Below are 21,222 nucleotides of genomic sequence, written 5' to 3' on the forward strand. Positions count from 1 at the left end.
TGATGTAGCATATATTCTTGTTTCACTCTGTGGAGCTTATGACTTAGATTCACCGGTCTTGGGAGTGTATTGTTAGGGATTTTGATTTTACAAGTTTATATCAGATATTCAGCTTACTTTTTAGTATTTTGATAATTATTTATGCCAAGTCTTCATTAACTATTAGGCTTACCTAGTCGTATAGACTAGGTTCCATCACGACATCATACAGAGGAAAATTAGGGCTGTGACAATGTGTGGGCGTGCACCATGATAATTATGATTCGGTTGATTTTGTGATACTGTGTAGTTATCTAGTCCTGTTTCTATTCATGTAATTCCTACGTGTTAGAGTAATTGAGTTGTGAAGCATGTTAGAAATCGTGTTTAGGCTATATGCTTATTCTGTTGGGATCCACTGAGGTTATTTTTGTGGTTGAGTTATTTTCTTATGTTGCAATTATGTACTCAGTCATATTCATTCATTTGCATATCATATCTCAGTATCTATTATTATTCATGGTTACATCATGTTATCATTGTTTTGGTTGGGTTGTATGATATATGTGAGCCCGATAGGTTGGAGAGATTGGTAACTGAGTTGGGGCCTGGGAGCCGTGTTCTAAGTGATATTGGGGATCGGGTTGCACGTCGCAGCAGGCCATATTGGCTTTATATCTATTATTTTTATTATGGATCAGCCTACGTGTCGAAGCAGGCCTCATTGGATTTTTTATTACTATTGTATTGGGTTGCATGCAACAGCAGGCCATATTGGCTTTATATTATCACTTGGGTAGGATTCGCCCCTCTAGAGTGTGACATACTAGAAGTGAGTACAGGTACCATACAGTGCTGAGTGATTATGTGTGATGAGTAGAAGTTTGAGATAGATAGATTGAGCACTCTTAAAGTGTAATTACCTGGGATTATCACTTTGATGCATTGCATTTGACATACATATTTGACATGTAGGCATAGAGATGTAACATTTATCATAATAGTTGTACTTGGCATATATTATCAGTGTTGAGCTTATATTGTTGAACTTGTAAGCATGCCTAAATTTCTGTACTATGTACAAGTTGAATATGGACCTTCTCTAAATTATTAGTGTCATTATCTTTTTATATTTGTGTTGTTGTCATTTTGATTCAGACTGTATCTTTCTGAGCTCGTCACTGCTTTCAGCCCAAAGTTAGTCATGTTACTTATTGAGTATATTGGATTGGTTGTACTCATACTACACTCTATACTTTGTGTGCAGATCCAAGTATATATGGATGCGGTGAATGCTTGAGTGGTGATAATACCTGTTCGTAGACCTCGTGGTAGCTGTGATGACGTCCGTAAAACTTGGTTCTCCTTTCTTTCATTTTACATCAGTACTATTCTATATTCTCATACAGTTGTACTAGGGTTTTAGACTATGTTAACATTAGTAGCTCATGTGCTCGGTGACACTAAGATTTTGGGATAATTGTAGTTGAGTTGCAGTTATTTTTATCAGTTATTGATGAGACTTTCCACTATTGGACCTATTAAATCATGTTTTTAATTTAAAATGCATCGTTATTATGTTATTTTCGGCTTACCTAGTAATGTGATAGGCGCCATCACGACAGGTTGAGATTTGGGTCGTGAGATGAACTTTCATTTTCCCTTCACTAGAGATGTTATTGATAGAACTAATAATATATATCTTCTTTCTCATTAATCCCACCAAGCATGATGCCCCTATTTGGGATATTATACCTTGTCATATACATTATTGGGTCCCATTATTATATAACTTTGAATAAGATATTATTTTTGTTTTATTCGTTATTTTTATTAGTATTTATTATCTTATCGTTTGACCGACATTATCATCTTACAGTATCTTCCTTAATTTTATCTTATCCCGTTTTTACTGTATTCTCTTTTTATGTCCCTTAATTCTTATTTCATGTGTCCTTATTATCTAGAGATGCTAGGTCGAAGCTCATTTTAGAATCATTGCCGCATGTATGAAATAAAATATAAGAAGGGGTAATAAACAAGACAAAGCTATAAACAAAATAAAAACACATGCAATACGATTAGATGGCTCCAATATAAGACTTGCAAATATTATTTGCACTTTATTTACTAGTGAAAATAGCAGTCCTTATTCATGCAGTAAACAACTGGCCAAGAAGGTTAACTAGCTGATGCATAGTAGTAGTACTAATTAAGCACTAGTAATCTGGCTCGTTCACTATAAAAATAGGTTAAGATTAAGTATCAAACTAGTAGGACCTAAACGAACATTAATATGACCGCCCATACCGCCAATACCGATATTTACAAGGTTCAAGGATGATACGAAAAGTAAAACAAATGGTAAGCTCGCGTTACATGTTGAGAGTGGAGTTGCAACTACTAAACGACAGTTGGACAATAGCAATGGCAAAGTATTTACACGAGGATCCACCACCAAGGAAAATACTCACGATCCATTTATTATTGTACTTGATACCACATTTCGTGTTTCACCGCAATTGCCCCGATGCATCTGCAAAGTTAAGTGATATTAATATTATTTACGCAATTAGATCAACTTTGCATTTTAGCTCACATGTTGAAAATAAAATTAATTATGTAAATAAAATGATATTATCTCACACTTTTTATACTTTTAAATGGATTGATCATACAGTTCAACATGCTGAAACTTCTTATGATCAGGCTATATGCATCGTATGACTGCGAGTGTAGGATACATTCGCCCTAAGTTACTCTATATTTATACCATCCTCACCTATTGTTATGAAAGGATTAATAGATGTAGTGTTATTTCGCTTAGACTTCAAATCATTAAATCTGCCTAAATATTAAGAAAATTTACTTGTAGTTATCTCTTGGATCATCTGACAGTGTATATATACTCATATATCATAGGTTAATAATTCCACTTACGACATCTATCATAGGATTTAGTGTATTTATAGAGCTAATTTATTATTCGATTGGGGAGAGTTCCCTTTTGGTATATATATAATTATATAATAGGTCTACGTACGAAATAAAAAACTTACTAGAAAAAACTCGAGAGTGGTCCGTTGATGACATCTAAATTGCCGTTAATGCTGCAAAGTACAACCCCACTTATACATATTGAAACAAGTTGGGCAACAACAGCAGGGGTTGCGATTAATGGAGCCAAAATAAAAATCAAGAAAATATTTGCTGAAGCCATGGCAGTTATTTTGATATGTGATAGTTATTGCTGTAAGAAATTGTGTTGCTCAATGAAGGCGTGTGCATGACCAATTTATAGTAAATATCATCGGCTGAAATTTCAAAATCCCTAATCCACTTGTTGTGAAAGTGGATTGTAATGCTATCACGTATATATTTGAATGAACTAATTGAAATTTCAAAAGACCTAATTCATTTGTTCATTGCTATATGAGATATCGGTGGTCACTCTAGCTATAACTACATACAATTCATGTAAATTTCAATAATCAATAGCAGCCCATCCTTTACTTCTAAAAGTTACTTACTTTGAAAAGTATTTTATCAACATATATAGTATTTCATAAGTAGTTTTGGAGAAAAATAATTTATGTTTGACAAATTTCTTTAAAAATATTTGATAAACAAATAGTGTTTGTGTCACGCCTCGAATCTAGGAGCGAGACCAGCACCCGGTGCCTCACCTAACCTAGCGTACCAAATTGCGACTAAGGGATTCTGAACATATAATGTCATTATTTGGCCATGGGGCCACCTTGCAAGACAATTTGCGAAGTAAAATATAAAACTGAATGGAAACTAGCGCTAACTAAATATCAATATAAAGCTAGGCCGACAAGGCCGTCATAGCTACTACAGCTGACAAACTACCAAATTATACATACCAGGCCTACAAACCCAACATACTGCACTAACCAACAAGATATGTCTAAAAGCCTCTACTGATAGATGTACTGTGATCGGAACAGGGCCCCGACCTACCCATAACATATATACAGATATACATAAGATGTACACAAAACTGTAGACCTGACAACTCCGAAAGACGTGGAGCTTACCGATCAGGCTGAACTCGGAAAACACCTACTGAGGAAGTCTACCCGTCTGTCTGTCTGAACCTGCACGCATGAAATGCAGCGCCCCCAGAAAAAGGACGTCAGTACAAAATAATGTACCGAGTATGTAAGGCAATAAAATAACTGAAAGCTGAAACTGAACTGATAATATGATAACTGAAATTAACTGGGAGTCAAAGATGGTCTGGAGATATACTTACCTACTGATACTGACTCAACTCTCTCAATATATTAAGTAAAATAAATGTCCGGCCCTATAGGGCATAGAACGTGTAACTGCTCCGCCGTAGTATGCTCACTCATAGGCGCTCGGCCATACTAGGCTCTGTATCTTGGCCATTCTGGGCTCGCTCATAGGCGCTCGGCCACAGTAGGCTCGGTATATATAACTTACCATCTGATCAGAGGTTGCCCAATAGGGGCCTGCCCACCGATTATAGCTCGATGGTGGTGAAAATAGTGTAATACTGTATATATATATAGACCCTCTGCTCTCTTGACTGAATAAAGACAAAACTAAACTGAATATGAAGTCTCGATAAGGAATAATATTGTAACTTATGAGACTAGAATAATGTGAATAAATTCATGAATACGAACTTCTCTTTATGTCTCATTATTAACACATGTAGCTATGAGATCATGCCAAAATGAAGGAAGGGCTTAGCCTTAACATACCTTATCACAATCTTTCCAATCACCAAGTTGAACTCACCTCTTTGCACCTTTAATCTACAAGAATGATAATAATACTATCGTTAAGTTACGAAAGGTATAACTATCACAAAACGAACGACAAACTTATTTTGTATTAAAACGGGCAGCATCTCCCCTATAATCCTTACTTCCTCCAAATTCAAGATAACACCAACAATACAAGAACAGAATAATAACAACATATATACATCATTTTCCAGCCCTATATACACCATCAAATACTACAAAACAGCCCAACACACCCCAATCTATTCATACACAAAACGACCACCGTAGTAGTGTCAAACGACCCGAAAATGTTATGATGAATGACCAGCCAACCACCCTACATTTAAATGGTGTTTCTACACCCCCTTCCTCCTCCAAAACTTCACAAAACAGTAGTAAAATATGCAGCCCAACAGCAACAAAAAACAGTCCACAAAACAGTCCGCTACAAGTGAATAACTCGAACTCACGGCTTTCAATCACCGTCCTGTGAGTTCTTATAAGTATAGAACGACTTACCATGAATTTATAGAACAAAAAATTGATGAAAGAGAGCAGTAAACTCACCTTATTTGTTGGATAACTCAGCTCCTATCTTGGTTCTTCAAACTCTAAGTTTTACCTCTAATTAGAACTTGAAAGGGAGAGAAAATCAATTAGGGTTTGTGGGAAATTTTTTTGGGAGGATTCTTTGCAGAGCTTATGTCTGGTTATTATGCTCTATTTTAATTCTAATATATGAAGAAAATATTCCTTTAAAAGGCCTCCTTGGACGACCCAAAATGGCCCATTTTTGGGCTTTCATCTAAGCAAGTAGGTGACACACCTACTTGTCACCTAGCAGCTTGCGCAGTATCGCAAAAATGCCCATATCTCTCTACTCCGATATCGTATTGACAAAAGGTTTAATGCGTTGGAAAATACACTCATAGTTCTTTAATTTGATGGGTGTAACACCCCATAAACTCGAAGTATATTGGTAAAAAATGGCTGTTACATTTGACCCAAAGTTTCAGTAAAACTTATGAATGTAACTTGGGATGACTTTCATCGACTTTTGTTCCACAACTCGTTTGACTTCAATACATAACACACGGATGTCATACGACTAATATAAATCATAACATAATCTCTTTATCATGTTAATCACCCTAGTCTCACCCCAAAGGTACATGTTATAACATTCCCAACTTGTCGACTTTCGACGAAATAATGTTTTATTCAATTGCTTTAGCTTCTGAACTGTCCAACCCTCTTTGTACTTGTTGTTCATGATCTTCAATATTTGTAACCTTAGAGGTAACATGATTAACTTACTTTATATACTTTTAAATATTATCTCATTGTTGGTCCTACATTAGTTTGCTTACGACGCATTTTTATATACGAAAATATAGGGTGTAACAGTTTGGTCATATAATAACCCGATAACTTAAGAGTGAACTTTAAAGTTATCTTGTTAGTTATGATTTATTTAATTTTCATAGGTATTAATATGCATGTATATATATTTTTTTAATTGGAATTATTATTTACATAGGTATGAAGTACCTAGAACTAATACTTGGTTGATGGTCCAATTAATGATGCCTAAACAAATGAGAATTTAATAATTACTATATAATAATAGAGTGGGCCAAGCCCATCAGTCTAGTTAGATGCAAGACCTAGAAGGGAGAAAACTAAAGTAACAAATACTAAGTGAATAATTAAATTTAGATAACCAAGAGAAATTCACTACAATGTAGACGGCTTTTCGGCAGTGACATGGATTCTCTTGAACCGTTGGTGGCGTGAACTTAGAGTGCTAGAAAGAGTGAAATATTCTTCCAAGTTACAACTCAACCATGATAGCAATATATAGATTTTATTTTATCACTATAGCTGTATTTTTTGAATTAATCTAGGAGAGATATTATTAGTTCTTTTTGTTATGGTGACAACGATCGAGTTGGGAACAAAGTGGTAATGACAAACAATTTGTAAGGCCTCGAAAATATAAGTACAATTTAGTAATTAAAACCTTACTATTTAGTTAGGGGTGTACATGGAGCGGGTTGACTCGGTTTCTATTAAAATCAAACCAACTATATCGGTTTGGATTGGTTCGGCTTTGTCGGATTTTCAGTATTTTTTTGTAATATAAATTTTATTTTATCTTATTTTGTTAAATTTTTGATATGTAAATATATGTCTAATAAAAATTAAAAATATTAATAAGCATATGATCTATTAAGATAATTTTATGGGAGAATTTTCTCAGTAACATATAATTGTTATTTTTTTAACGTCTCAAAATAATGTTTTCTTAATGTACACTTTCAAGGTTAACCAGATTTAATAATTAAACATAACAATAAATATGATATCTAAATTATTTTCTATTTAATTTTAAATTATCGAAATACCACTACAAATTTGAAAAAATATACGAATTTAATACATCTTTACATATTGTTACGACCCAAATCCTAACATGTCGTGATGGCGCTTATCGTGACACTAGGCAAACCGAAATTTCCAAAATTTAACAGAAGATGAATAAAAGCAGATTTTAAAAGACAAAATTCTCATAAACGAGGTAAAAACCCATAACACAAATGCGGAAAACAACTTCCAAATCGGGGTGTCACTAAGGTCATGAGCATCTATACATCCCCAGTTTGGAAAAGAAATGTCTATGAAAGTCTGGGTCAAATACAATAAAAGAAAAGATATGGAAGGAAAAACAAGGGTTGCGAACTCCAGGCAGCTACCTCGAAGTCTCAAACAATCAGCTGTGCGAAATATCAACACCCACCGTATCCAGAAAATCCTAGATCTGCATACGAAATGGAGGGTGTAGCGTGAGTACAACCGACTCAGTAAGTAACAATACTAAATAAAGGACTGAAAGATAGTGACGAGCTACACAATTATAGTTCAATTTCAGTAGTCTCAACAAAGAAAGTAGACATGCTTTAAAATTTGGCAATTTAAGTGAAATCAGTTTGTACATGCCAAGTTCAAGTAAAAATCGGATATAAAATCTCTCAGATGTTTCAAAGCAGTGACATATAGCAGCTACGTGAAACAATAATGAAGTAAAGAGCATTCTCTCGGAGCAACAACCACTCAATCTTTCTCAATAGCTCAACACTCGGGACTCAACACTTGTACTCGGTAGGTACATGCGCTCACTGGGGTTGTACAGACTCCCGAGGGGCTTCTACAGTCCAAGCGCTATATCCGCACGGACAACTCACGTGCTATGGTATCAATATCTCACAATCAGGACCTCGGCCTCATTCAGTCATCAACCTCTCTAGTCTCACAGGCTCTCTGAAATCATGGAAATCAGCCCAAAACAAAAATAATATAACGTATCGACAAGGAATAACAGAGACTGAGGTATGATATGCAAGTAAAACTACGACTAAGTATAAGTAGTTTACGAATATCACGACCTTTATGGGTCACTACAGTACCAACACATAGCCTAAACATGAATTCTAACATGATTTACAGTCAAATTTCTATAACACGTGGAGAGCATATAGCTAACAATAAGTTATTCATCTTTACTGTTTCACGGAATGGACCAATTCACAATTCCCATGGTGCATGCCCACACGCCCATCACCTAACATGTGCGTCACTTCCAAAACAATTACATAACACATAATCCGGGCTTTCATACACTCAGAACTAGATTTAGAACTATTACTTACCTCAATCCGAGCCAAAACTCCACTCCAATATGCCTTTGCCTCACAAATCGGCTTCCAAATATCCAGAATCTAGCCACAAGCAGTATAATACAATCAATAAGGGCTAAAGAAATCAATTCCACAAGAAAAATATGAAATTATGAATAAAAATTCGAAATTGGCTTCAAGCCGGCCCCCGGGCCCACGTCTTGAGATCCAACAAAAGTCACAAAACCGCAAGTACCTTGCGTCAAATCCCCAAAATCAACTCTACAAATCCCTAGCCTCAAATCCAAAAATTACACCTCAAAAGCACACCAACTAGGTGGAAAAAGCAATGCACAAACATAATTTTTGAAAATATTTAACCACAAGTAACTTACCTCAATAATCCCTTAGAAATCTGTCTCAAAACGTCGCCCAATTCCGAGTTCAAAATGTTAAAATGAAGCAAAAATCGTGAATCCTAGCATTTATATGTTTGCCCAGCCAAACCGCAACTGCGGTCAAAGAATCTGCTTTTGTGGTCCGGCTTTTGCGGTGAAAACTCTGCTTCTACGGAAGTCACTAATCCCAGCTACCTCCGCTTCTACGCAATCGTAGGTGCGGAAAACCCATCGTACATGTGACCTCTGCTGAATCTCTTCAAATCCACACCTGCGCTCCACATGTCGCACCTACGGCATCGCACCTGCGGCCAAGACCCTCGCATGTGCGATCATACCAACAGAAACCAAACATCGGCTGCTTCTCAAACTAAATTTCAAGTGCGTTAACCACCCGAAATCAACCCGAGGCCCCCGAGACCTCAACCAAACATACTAACAAGTCCCAAAACATGATACAATCTTAATCGAGCCTTCAAACCACCTCAAACAACATCAAAAACACGAATCGTATCCTAATTCATGCCTAATGAACTTTGAAATTTTCAAATTCTACAAACGACGCCAAAACCTATCAAATCATGTCTGATTGACCTCAAATGTTTCCCACGAGTCACAAGTGACACCAAGAACCTGTTCTAACTTTCAGAATCCCAATCCGACCATGATATCAAAAAGTCCACTTCGGGTTAAACTTCCCAAAAATTTAATTTTCGCCATTTCAAGCCTAATTCCACTACGCACCTCCAAATCAGAATCTAGACATCTTACTAAGTCCAAAATCAAATAGTCGTTCCGGGGTCGTTTACACATAATTCAACATCCGGTCAACTTTTCCAATATAGGCATACCAACTGTAAAACACAAAAGAAGTGGTAAATAGGGGAATGGGGCTACAACTCTTGAAAAGACCGATTGGGTCGTTACATCCTCCTCTTAAACAAATGTTCGTGTAACGACCCGACAAATCGTTTTTCTTTTTAGAACCATGTTCTCCTAAATAAGATTTCCCGTATGTTCTTTTACTATTTTATGACCTGTGGGGATGGTTAGTTTGAGACATGGAAGGGTTCGGGTTGAAATCGGAATAATTGGTTCCTTAAGTTGGCCTTATAAGGCTAAGTTTGACTTCGGTCAATATTTTGAGTGAACGACCTCAGAATTAGGATTTGACGATTCCAATAGGTTCGTATGATGATTTCGGACTTGGGCGTATACTCGGTTTGGAATTTGGATGAACCGAGAGCGTTTCAGCTCTGAATATCAAAAGTTGGTTCTTGAAGTTTTTAAAAATTTGTTTTGGAACGTGTTTTGGTGATATCGAGGTCCAAATGGAATTTTGAGAATGGGAATAGTTCCTTAATTTTATTTAAGACTTGCATGCAAAATTTGGTGTCATTGCGGGTCGATTGGATAGGAATCGGACGAGCGGAAGTCTTTTTAGAAGTTTTGAGTTCATGAGTTAATTCATGCATTTTGGCATCCGATTTGTTGTTTTTGATGTTATTTCAATGTTCCGACGTGAGCAAGTTTGTATGATGTTGTTAGACATGTGTGGGTGTTTGGTGTGGAGCCCCGAGGGCTCAAGTGAGTTTCGGACGTGCGGAAGGGATGAAAAACACACCAGATTTCTGGTGTTTCTTGGCACCAGTAGTAGGTCTCGCAAATGTGAGAAATAGTTTGCAAATGCGGACTTCGCATTTGCGAGAATAGCTTCGCAATTGCGAAGAAACTCAGCCCGGGGAATTTTTGCATTTGCAACGCCTGAGCAGAATTTGCGAAGTCAACAGTGATCGCATTTGCGACCCCTTCATCGCACTTGCGACCTTAGCTGCTGGAGCGAGACTTCGCATTTTCGAGAGTTTTGTCGCATTTGCGACCCTTGCATTTGCGATACTGGTGTCACAAATACGACATCAGAGGTTTGTGCCCAGCTCATTTAATGCGGGACTTAGGCCATTTATTTCAATTCACTTCATCTGTTGGGCGATTGTTGGAGCTTTTAGAAGAGGGGTTTCACCTAGCACCTTGAGGTAAGTAATTTCTATACAAAATGAGTTAAATACATAGATTATGTGTAGATTAACATGTAAACATTAGTGAAAATTATGGGTTTAGATAAAAAACCACGGTTTTAATTAAAATGGGATTTTACCACGAAAATGATTGTGGATCTTGGTAAAAATCATATATTTATGTTCCTAAGGTTATTGGTAACAACTTCCTTTAAACATTTCCGGAATTTGGGCACGTGGGCCCGGGGGTAAATTTTAGGAATCTTGCATTTAGGGTTGGGTAATCACTTTAATAATGGGGATATGAACTTTTAAGCATAAATTGATTAATTTATGTAATATTTGACTAGCTTCGAGTTGATTGGTACCAAAATTGGAGGTTTGAGCACCTTTTTGAAATGAGAAGTAGGCTTTGGGACGAGGTAAGTCTCTTTTCTAACCTTTTAAGAGGGAATTTAACCCATAGGTGAAGTTAATCAATATATACTTCTATTTGTGGGGGCTACGTACGCACGATGTGGCTGGAGTTCGTGCGTAGCTACTATTTATGCTTATGTCCGGGTCGATTTAGGTTTACACCATGCTTTGTTGATACCGTTGCTTCTTTATGCTTACTAGTTGTTGGATTAAAGTGTAAGTTGAAAATCCCAATATTTAAAGCCCTAAGTTTAATTTCTTATTTTTTTAAAAAGAATTGAGAAATACTACGATGACTTCTGAAATTATATGTTCAACCGCTTCTCAAATATATTCCTCGACCGGGGTAAACTTTCACTACTCTCATGGGAGCGGGTCATTCGCCTCGGTAGGGTTTATTGATATATTATACGGTTCGGGTCGTTCGACCCTCGGCAGTGCACAATATATCATTATGTATATTTGGATCGGGTCGTACGTCCTTGGCATAACTCGTGCGTAGTAATACCGAAATCCCTTCTTATATTTAATAATGTTTCATGGACTTAATTTAAATAGATGAAAGAAATGGTTTGACTCTTACTTGAAAGAAGGATTTACTTACTTACTTCTTGTTTTGAGTGCTATTACTATTGTATATTACCTGCTTTATACATTATTATTTTTTGGCCCTAAGTAAGTGTCGAAGTCGACCCCTCGTCACTACTTCTTCGAGGTTAGGCTAGATACTTACTGGGTACACGTTGTTTACGTACTCATGCTATATTTCTGCACTTGATGTTTAGGATCTGAGGCAGGTGTATCTGGTTACCAGTCTAGCGCGCATGTTTGACTTCTAGCTTGAGACTTCACGGTGAGCTGCTCTTCCGAGCCGTTCAGCAGCAGCCGGAGTCTCTCTTTTGGATTTATATTTCTGTCCATTTCCTTGAGACAGTAGACTAGTATTCTTTTGTATATTCTGATAGCAGCCCACATACTTGTGACACCAGGTCGTGGCACACACTAGTAGACTTATGATTTTGGATTTATTATTATGACTTCGATTTGCACTCAGTTGCTTTTGTTTAATTACATTATCACAGTAACTTTCTAAATCTTTTATAAATTGCGGAAAGTTATTCACTTTCCAAACATATCAAAGCCAACACTGCCTATAATGAAATTGGGTCGTGACAACATGGTATCAGAGCAGTAGGTTCACGTAGGTCTCATAAGTTATAGGCAAGCCTAATAGAGTCTTGCAGATCGGTGCAGAGACGTCTGTACTTATCTATGAGAGGCTATAGGATATTAGGAAACTACTCTTTATTAATATCCTATCGTGCAGTTGGTGGTGTACTAAGTTTCTTCCTCTTATTCTATCACATATGGTGAGAACGCGCGCAACAGATGTTCCAGACCTGGGAGGGGCTGCTCCCCATGGCTAGAGGCCAAGGAAAAGGTCGGGGGAGGGCACGAGTTAGGGGACGAGGACATCCCAGAGTTACTCCAGTTGTACCACTAGCGGATCTAGTGGAGGATCTCATTGTTGAGAAGCAGGGTAGGGTGCCCGCAGTAGAGCCAACCCCGATAGATTTCACGTTAGCCATGGGCTTTCAACAGGTCATGGGTCGTATGCTGCGATTCATGGATTCTATGACCCAGGCTGGTTTATTTCCAGCAGACCCAGCCACATCTCAGACTGGATGGGTAGAACAGACCCCTACTGCTTAGGCACCTTTGCATGCAGCTACCGTATATCATACCCCGGGTACACTACCCATGGGCGGGGCCTAGCCAGGTGTAGCGGTTGTACCTGAGCCCACACCAGCTGCGGCTTATTGATAGGTGCAGGGACAGACTGCATAACATGAACATACTGGAGTCTCACGGGGTAGATTTCACTACCTTTCAGTTGGTGGAAGGCTTATCTTCTTAGCAGACCAGGAGATTGTCCTCCCATGACTCGGAACCAGTTCACCCACCTTTTTTCGGACAGTCCACCCTCCCAGAAGGAAGAGTTGCGATGTCAGTTCGAGCTGGGTCAGATGTCAGTGATCGATTATGAGGCTAGATTCTCTGAGTTGTCTCGCCATGCACTTATGATACTTTCTACTGAGGCAGAGTGAGTGCGGAGGTTTGTTGCGGGGTTGTGCTCAGGTATTCAGGATGCTATTGCCCGGGAGGTTGAGATGGGGACTTTTTATCAGTTAGTAGTGGAGATTGCTCAGAGGATTGAGTGTTACCATCAGAGGGTTAGAGAGTAGATGCAACGGGACAAGAGGTCCCATTTTTCTGGAGAGTTCAGAGATTCCCCAGCTGGGGGCAGAGGTAATTTTGGGAGGGGTTAGCCTAGCTGGCCCCCATATCTGGCACCATCACCTCCTCGGGGTGTTCCGGCACGATCCTATTTCAGCGCTATGCCGGAGAATTCTTACAGCGCGGCAGCTATTCAGGGTTCTTTCAGTGGGTACTCCGGTCATCAGGGTTCTTCATGTGCCTACTTCAGTGCCATGCCAGAGAGTTCATGTCGCCCACCAGCTATACAGGATCCTTCCGGTGGGTATTTACGCAATGAAGGTCAGACTTCAGGGCAGCAGTCCACCGCTCCAAGTGGTGTTTATGAGTGCGGGGATCATAGTCACATGAAGAGGCATTGCCCCAGTCTTTGGCGCAAGGCAGTGCAGCAGGGTCGGCAACCCATGATTACAGCACCAGTAACTGCACCAACTATTTGGCCACCTAGAGGCATGAGGAAAGTGGGTAGGGGTCGTATCATAGGTGGAGGTCAGGTAGGCGGAGGCCAGTCAGGTGGCACTCCAGCAAGATTTTATGCTTTTTCGGCCAAACCACATGCAGTGGCCTCAGATGCCATGATCACAGGTATTATTTCTGTCTACGGTAGGGAAGCTTCAGTAGTATTTGATCTAGGGTCTACCTAGTCGTATGTGTCATATTTGTTTGCTCATTTTCTGGATATTCCTCGTGAGTCCTTGGGCACTCTTGTTTATGTGTCCACTCCTGAGGGCGATTCTGTTGTTGTGGATTGAATCTATCTGTCCTGTGTGGTCACATTCTCTGGATACGAGACTAGAGCGGATCTTCTCTTGCTTAATATGACCGACTTTGAGGTCATCCTGGCATTGACTGGCTATCCCCATGCCACACCATCCTTGATTTCCATGCTAAGATTTTTACCTTAGCGATGTCAGAGTTGCCTAGATTGGAGTGGAAGGGTTCGTTTTTCAGTACATCTAGTCAGAATATCTCTTTTATGAAGGCTCGACACATGGCCGAGAAGGGTTGTTTGGCTTATCTAGCCTATGTTCGGGATACTACTGCAGAGTCTCCGATGATTGATTAAGTATCGAAAGTCTGAGAGTTCTCTGATGTGTTTCCTTCTGATCTTCCAAGCATGCCACCAGATCATGATATCGACTTCTATATTGACTAGGCTCCAGGCACTCAGCCTATATCTATCCCACCGTACAGTATGGCTCCGAAAGAATTGAAGGAGTTGAAGGAACAACTTGAGGAGTTGTTAGCAAATGGGTTCGTCAGGCTGAGTGTATCACCTTGGGGTTCTCAAGTATTATTTGTGTAGAAGAAATATGGGACTATGCGGATGTACATTTATTACCGCTAGTTGAACAAAGTAACCATTAAGAACAAGTACCCATTGCTGCCTATTGATGATCTGTTTGACCGGTTGCAGGGTGCTAGGTTATTTTCTAAGGTTGACTTGAGATCGGGGTACCATCATTTGAAGATCCGGGACTCAGATGTTCTGAAGACTGCCTTCCATACGAGATATGGCCATTATGAGTTTTTAGTGATGTCATTTGGCTTGACTAATGCCCCAGCGACGTTTATGAATTTGATGAACAGGGTGTTCAGGAATTATATTTATTCCTTTGTTATTGTCTTCATTGTTGACATCTTGATTTAGTAACGTAGCATGGAAGAGCACGAGCAGCATTTGAGGGTGGTGCTTCAGACCTTGCGGGAATAGAAGCTATATGCTAAATTCTCTAAGTGTGAGTTTTGGTTATATTCCATGGCATTCTTGGGGCATGTAGTATCAAGTGAGGGTATTAAGGTGGATCCTAAGAAGATTAAGGCAGTTTAGAGTTGGCCTCATCCCACTTCAGCGACTGAGATCAGGATTTTCCTCGGGTTAGCAAGTCATTATCGCTGCTTTATGAACGGATTTTCATCCATTGCAGCACCTTTGACGAGATTGACCCAGAAGGGTGCTCCGTTCAATTGGTCGGAGGATTATGAGGCGATCTTTCAGAAGCTCAAGACAGCTTTGACCACAGCACTAGTTCTAGTGTTGCTTTCCGGTTTGGGGATGTATACCGTTTATTGCGACGCTTCACGCATTAGCTTGGGTTGTCTATTGATGCAGGAAGGGTGAGTTATTGCATATGCTTCACCTCAGTTGAAGCCCCATGATAAGAATTATCCTGTGCACGATTTGGAGTTGGCCGCGATTGTTCATGCTTTTATGATCTGGAGGCATTATCTATATGGGGTGCCTTGTGAGGTTTAAACTGATCACCGCAGTTTGCAGCATTTGTTCAAGCAAAGGGATCTCAATTTGAGCAGCGCATAATGGCTTGAATTACTGAAGGATTATGACATCACCATTCTTTATCATCCGGGCAAGGCGAATATAGTCGCGGATACCTTAAGCAGAAAGGAAGAGAGTATGGGTAGCTTGGCATTCATTTCAGCAGAGGAGAGGCCATAGCTTTGGACATTTAGTCGTTGGCTAACAGACTTGTGAGGTTGGATATTTCAGAGACCAGCCGAGTTATTTCTTGTGTCATTGCCAGTCTTCCTTGTTGGAGAAGATCAAGGCTCGACTGTTTGATGATCCGCACCTGTTGATTCTCAGAGAGATGGCACTACAGGGTAGTGCCAAGGAGGTTTCTATCGGCGAGGATGGTGTCCTGTGACTTCGGGGTCATCTATGTGTTCCTAAAGTTGATGGCTTGAGGGAAAGGATTCTAGAGGAGGTGCATAGTTCTCGATATTCCATTCATCCAGGTGCTACGAAGATGTATCGTGACTTGAGGCAAGACTTTGGTGGCGGCGGATGAAGAAAGACATAGTTGAGTATGCAGCTAGATGCCTAAATTGCCAGATGTTTAAGTGTGAGCACCATTGGCCAGGAGGTCTACTCCAGCAGATCACTATACCCGAGTGGAAGTGGGAGAGCATTACTATGGACATCATAGTTGGGTTTCCGTGGACTTTGCGGAAGTTTGATGCAGTGTCATTGCAGACAGATTGACCAAGTCGGCACATTTTATTCCTGTGATGACTACCAATACTTCGGAGCGATTGGCCCAGAATTATATCCATGAGATAGTTCGGCTGCATGGTGTGCCAGTTTACATCATTTCAGACAGAGGTCCTTAGTTAACTTCACATTCTAGAGAGCAGTACAGAGTGAATTGGGGACCCTTGTAGATCTCGACATAACATTTCATCCATAAACTGACGGGCAGTCGCAGCAGACAGTTCAGATATTGGAGGACATGCTCAGAGCAAGTGTGAGTGACCTTGAATGACATTGGGATTGGTTCTTGCCCTTGTCTGAGTTTTCTTACAACAATAGTTATCAGTCCAGCATCGAGATGTCTCCGTTCGAGGCTATATATGGTCGCCGATGTAGTTCTCTTATTGGGTGGTTTGAGCACGGCGGGGCTATGTTGTATGGTTCTCTTGAAAGTCTCGCCGATGAAGGGTATTATGAGATTCGAAAAGAAGGGAAAGTTCAACCCAAAGTTTATAGGCCCCTTTGAGGTGCTGATGCGAGTTAGGGAGGTTGCTTATGAGCTTGCTTTACCTCCCAGCCTATCAGGAGTTCATTCGGCTTTTCACTTGTCTATGCTCCAGAGGTATCACGCCGACTTATAACGTCGCATATTTCATCACTATTCAGCTAGATGAGAGCTTGGGTTATGAGGAGGAGCCGGTTGCCATTGTTGCTAGGCAGGACCGTCACTTGAGATCCAATAGGATTTCCGCAGTTAAGGTTCAGTGGAGCGGCCAACCAGTCGAGGAGGCAACTTGGGAGTCTGAGGAGGACATGCGGAGCAGATATCCTCACTTGTTCAGCACTCCAGGATTTCTGCGGTTAAGGTTCAGTGGTGGGACCAACCAATCGAGGACAAACATTTGTTTAAGAGGTGTAGAATATAATGGCATGACCGGTCGTTTGGCTTTATAGAACCCTGTTCCCCTAAATAAGACTCCTCATATGTGCTTTTAATATTTTATGACTTGCGGGGATGGTTAGTTTGAGACTTGGAAGGGTTCGGCTTGAAATCGGAACAATTGGTTCCTAAAGTTGGCCTTAAAAGGTAAAGTTTGACTTCGGTCAACGTTTGAGTGAACGACCTTAGAATTGGGATTTAATGGCTCCAATAGGTTCGTATGATGATTTCGGACTTGGGCGTATACTCGGATCAGGTTTTGGATCACCCGGGAGCGTTTCAGAGCCTAATATCAAAAGTTGGTTCTTGAACCTCTTTAAAATTTGGTTTGGAACAGGTTTTGGTGATATCAAGGTCCAAGCAGAATTTCGAGACCAGGAATGGCTCCTTAATTTCATTTAAGACTTGCACGCAAAATTTGGTGTCATTCCGAGTCGATTTGATAGGAATCGGACGAGCGGAAGTCTTTTTAGAAGTTTTGAGTTCATGAGTTAATTCATGCGTTTTGGCATCCGATTTATGGTTTTTGATGTTATTTCAATGTTCCGACGCGAGCAAGTTTGTATGATGTTGTTAGACATGTGTGGGTGTTTGGTGTGGAGCCTCGAGGGCTCGAGTGACATTCGGACGAGCGGAAGGGATAAAAATCACACCAGATATTTGGTGTTTCTTGGCACGAGTTGCAAGTGTCGCAAATGCTTGAAATAGTTCGCAAATGCGGACTTCGCATTTGCAAGAAGAGTTTTGCAATTGTGAAAAAGCTCATCCCGAAGAGTTTTCGCATTTGCGAACTCAGCAGTGATCGAAATTTGCATCCCCTCCGTCGCATTTGCGACCTTAGCAGCTCGAGCCAGGCTTCACATTTGCGAGAGTTTTGTCACACTTGCGACCCTCACATTTGCGAACCTGGTGTCGCAAATGCGACATCAAAGGCCTGTGCCCAGCTCATTTTTGCTTTTGGAAGGGGGTTTTCACATAGCACTTTGAGGTATGTAATTTCTATACAACATGAGTTAAATACATAGATTATGGGTAGATTAACATGTAAAAATTAGTGAAAATCATGGTTTTAGATAAAAAACCTAGTTTTTTATTCAAATGAGATTTTACCACGAAAATGATTATGGAACTTAGTGAAAATCATATATTTATGTTCCTAAGGTTATGGGTATCAACTTTCTTCGAACATTTCCAAAATTCGGGCACGTGGGCCCGGGGGTAAATTTTAGGAATCTTGCATTTAGGGTTGGGTAATCACTTTTATAATGGGGATATGAAATTTTGAGCATAAATTAATTAATTTATATAATATTTGACTAGTTTCGAGTTGTTTGGCACAAAATTTGGAGGTTTGAGCACCTTTTTGAACCGAGAAGTAGGCTTTGGGACGAGGTAAGTCTCTTTTCTAACCTTCTAATAGGGATTTCAACCCCATAGGTGAAAATAATCAATATGTACTTCTATTTGTGGGGGATACGTACACACGGTGTGATGAGAGTTCGTGTGTAGCTATTATTCATGCTTATGTCCGGGTAGATTTAGGCTTACACCATGCTTTGTTGATACCGTTTCTTGTTTATGCTCACTAGTTGTTAGATTAATGTGGAAGTTGAAGGTCCCAATATTTAAAACCCCAAGTTGAATTTCTTATTCTTTTGAAAAGAATTGAGAAATACTACGATGAGTCGAGAAATTATATGTTTAACCGCTTTGCAAATATATTCCGCAAGCGGGGTAAATTTCCACTACTCTCATGGGAGTGGGTCATTTGCCTTGGCAAAATTTATTGATATATTATATGGTTCGGGCAGTTCGACCCTCGGCAATACACAATATATTATTATGTAGATTTTGATCGGGCTGTATGTCCTCAACATAACTTATGCGTAGTAATACCGAAATCCTTTCTTAAATTTAATAATGTTTCATGGAATTGAAAGGTGAAAGAAATAGATGAAAGAAATGGTTTGACTCTTAGTTGAAAGAAGGATTTACTTACTTCTTCTTTTGAGTGCTATTATTATTGTATATTACCTGCTTTATACATTATTATGTTTTTGGCCCTTAGTAAGTGTCGAAGTCGACCCCTCGTCACTATTTTTTCGAGGTTAGGTTAGATACTTACTAGGTACATGTTGTTTACGTACTCATGCTACACTTCTGCACTGGAAGTGTAGGATCTGAGGCAGGTGTGTTTGGTTACCAGTCCGACGCACACGTTTGACTTCTAGCTCGAGACTACACAGTGAGCTGCCCTTCTGAGCCGTTCAGCAGCTACCAGAGTTTCTCTTTTAGATTTATATTTCTATCTATTTCCTTGAGACAGTAGACTAGTATTCTTTTGTATATTCTCCTAGTAGGCCACATACTTGTGACACCAGGTCTTGGCACACACTAGTAGACTTGTGATTTTGGATTTATTATTGTGACTTCGATTTGCACTCAATTGCTTTTGTTTAATTACTTTACATCAGTAAATTTATACATCTTTTATAAATTGCGGAAAGCTATTCACTTTCCAAACATATTAAAAGTGGAAACCACTAGATTTATCAGTGTTGGCTTGCCTAACAATGGCGTTGGGCGCCATCACGGCCTATGATAAAATTGGGCCGTTTCAGTTCGGCCTCGAACATGTCTAGAAACATACATGGAGTCTCAAATAGGTGTGGATATCTGCTCTACATCTCCCGCTCGGTCTCCCAAGTAGCCTTATCCACGGGATGACCTCTCCACTGCACCTTCACTAAATCTATAGACCCCTGCCATGGTGGAACTGACCCCGGAAATAAGTTGGTCGGGCCGTCTAAGAATGCCTGTAAGAATGACCCCTACCGTGGTGGAATTGACCCCCGGAAGGAACACCACTAAAACCACCCGATCCACAAGGCCTCCCTCTCAACCCGCTCTTGGCTACAGACCATCTCTATATGCTGAGCAATGTCAACCACCTTATCAAACATAGTACCAGATACACTATACCGAGTCATAAGAAACCACAACAGATATGTGAGGCCATCAATGAACCTCCTGATCCTCTCACTATCGCTGGGAACCATCCAAATTGCATGATGGGCCAACTCAAAAAAACTCATCTCGAACTGCGTCACAGATATGTCATCTTGACACAACTGCTCAAACTGTCTACGCACCTTCTCTCTGCGAGACTGCGGGCACGAATTTCTCCAGGAAGAGAATGAAGAACTCCTGCTAAGTAAGTGGTGCTGCACCAACCGGCCTGCACTTCTCATAAGCCTCCCACCATCTGAAGGCAGCCCTAGTGAACTAAAAAAGTAGTGAACGAGACCCCGCTAGTCTCTCAAAACCTGTTGTATGGAGAATCCTCTGACCCTTGTCCAAGAAACCTTGGGCATCCTCTGCCTCTGTCCCACTGAAATATGGAGGCTGGAGTCTCCCAAATCTATCTAGTCTCCGCTGCTCATCATCAGTCATAACAGGAACCACATGGGCCGGAGCAGCTGCAACCAGCTGGGCCGGTAGTTGTCCTGGTGTCTGGAGTCCCTGCATCATATTCTTTTGTGTACTGACAGCAGGAGTCTGAGTACCTCCCCTAGACTGAGAAGTGGCTGATGCGGCCGGAACTGCGACCATCGGATGAAGAGAGCATCGCGAACTATGGGCCTCCTGAAAAATTAACTCACACAAACCATCCACATTGGCACACATAGCCTGCCTTGCATATGTAACACACTGTCATCCCCAATAGTAACCTCCAATCTAAC

The 21,222-nt window shown here is 40.1% G+C and overlaps 1 pseudogene; it reads right to left on the reverse strand.

Annotated features, from left to right (window-relative positions):
• Positions 1–2,214: 2,214 nt before the first annotated feature.
• LOC142168696 (phylloplanin-like) lies at positions 2,215–3,284 on the reverse strand (annotated as a pseudogene).
• Between the last annotated feature and the right edge of the window lie 17,938 nt (positions 3,285–21,222).

This window comes from Nicotiana tabacum, chromosome 14 (assembly GCF_000715075.1).
Source record: "Nicotiana tabacum cultivar K326 chromosome 14, ASM71507v2, whole genome shotgun sequence".
NCBI lineage: Eukaryota > Viridiplantae > Streptophyta > Magnoliopsida > Solanales > Solanaceae > Nicotiana > Nicotiana tabacum.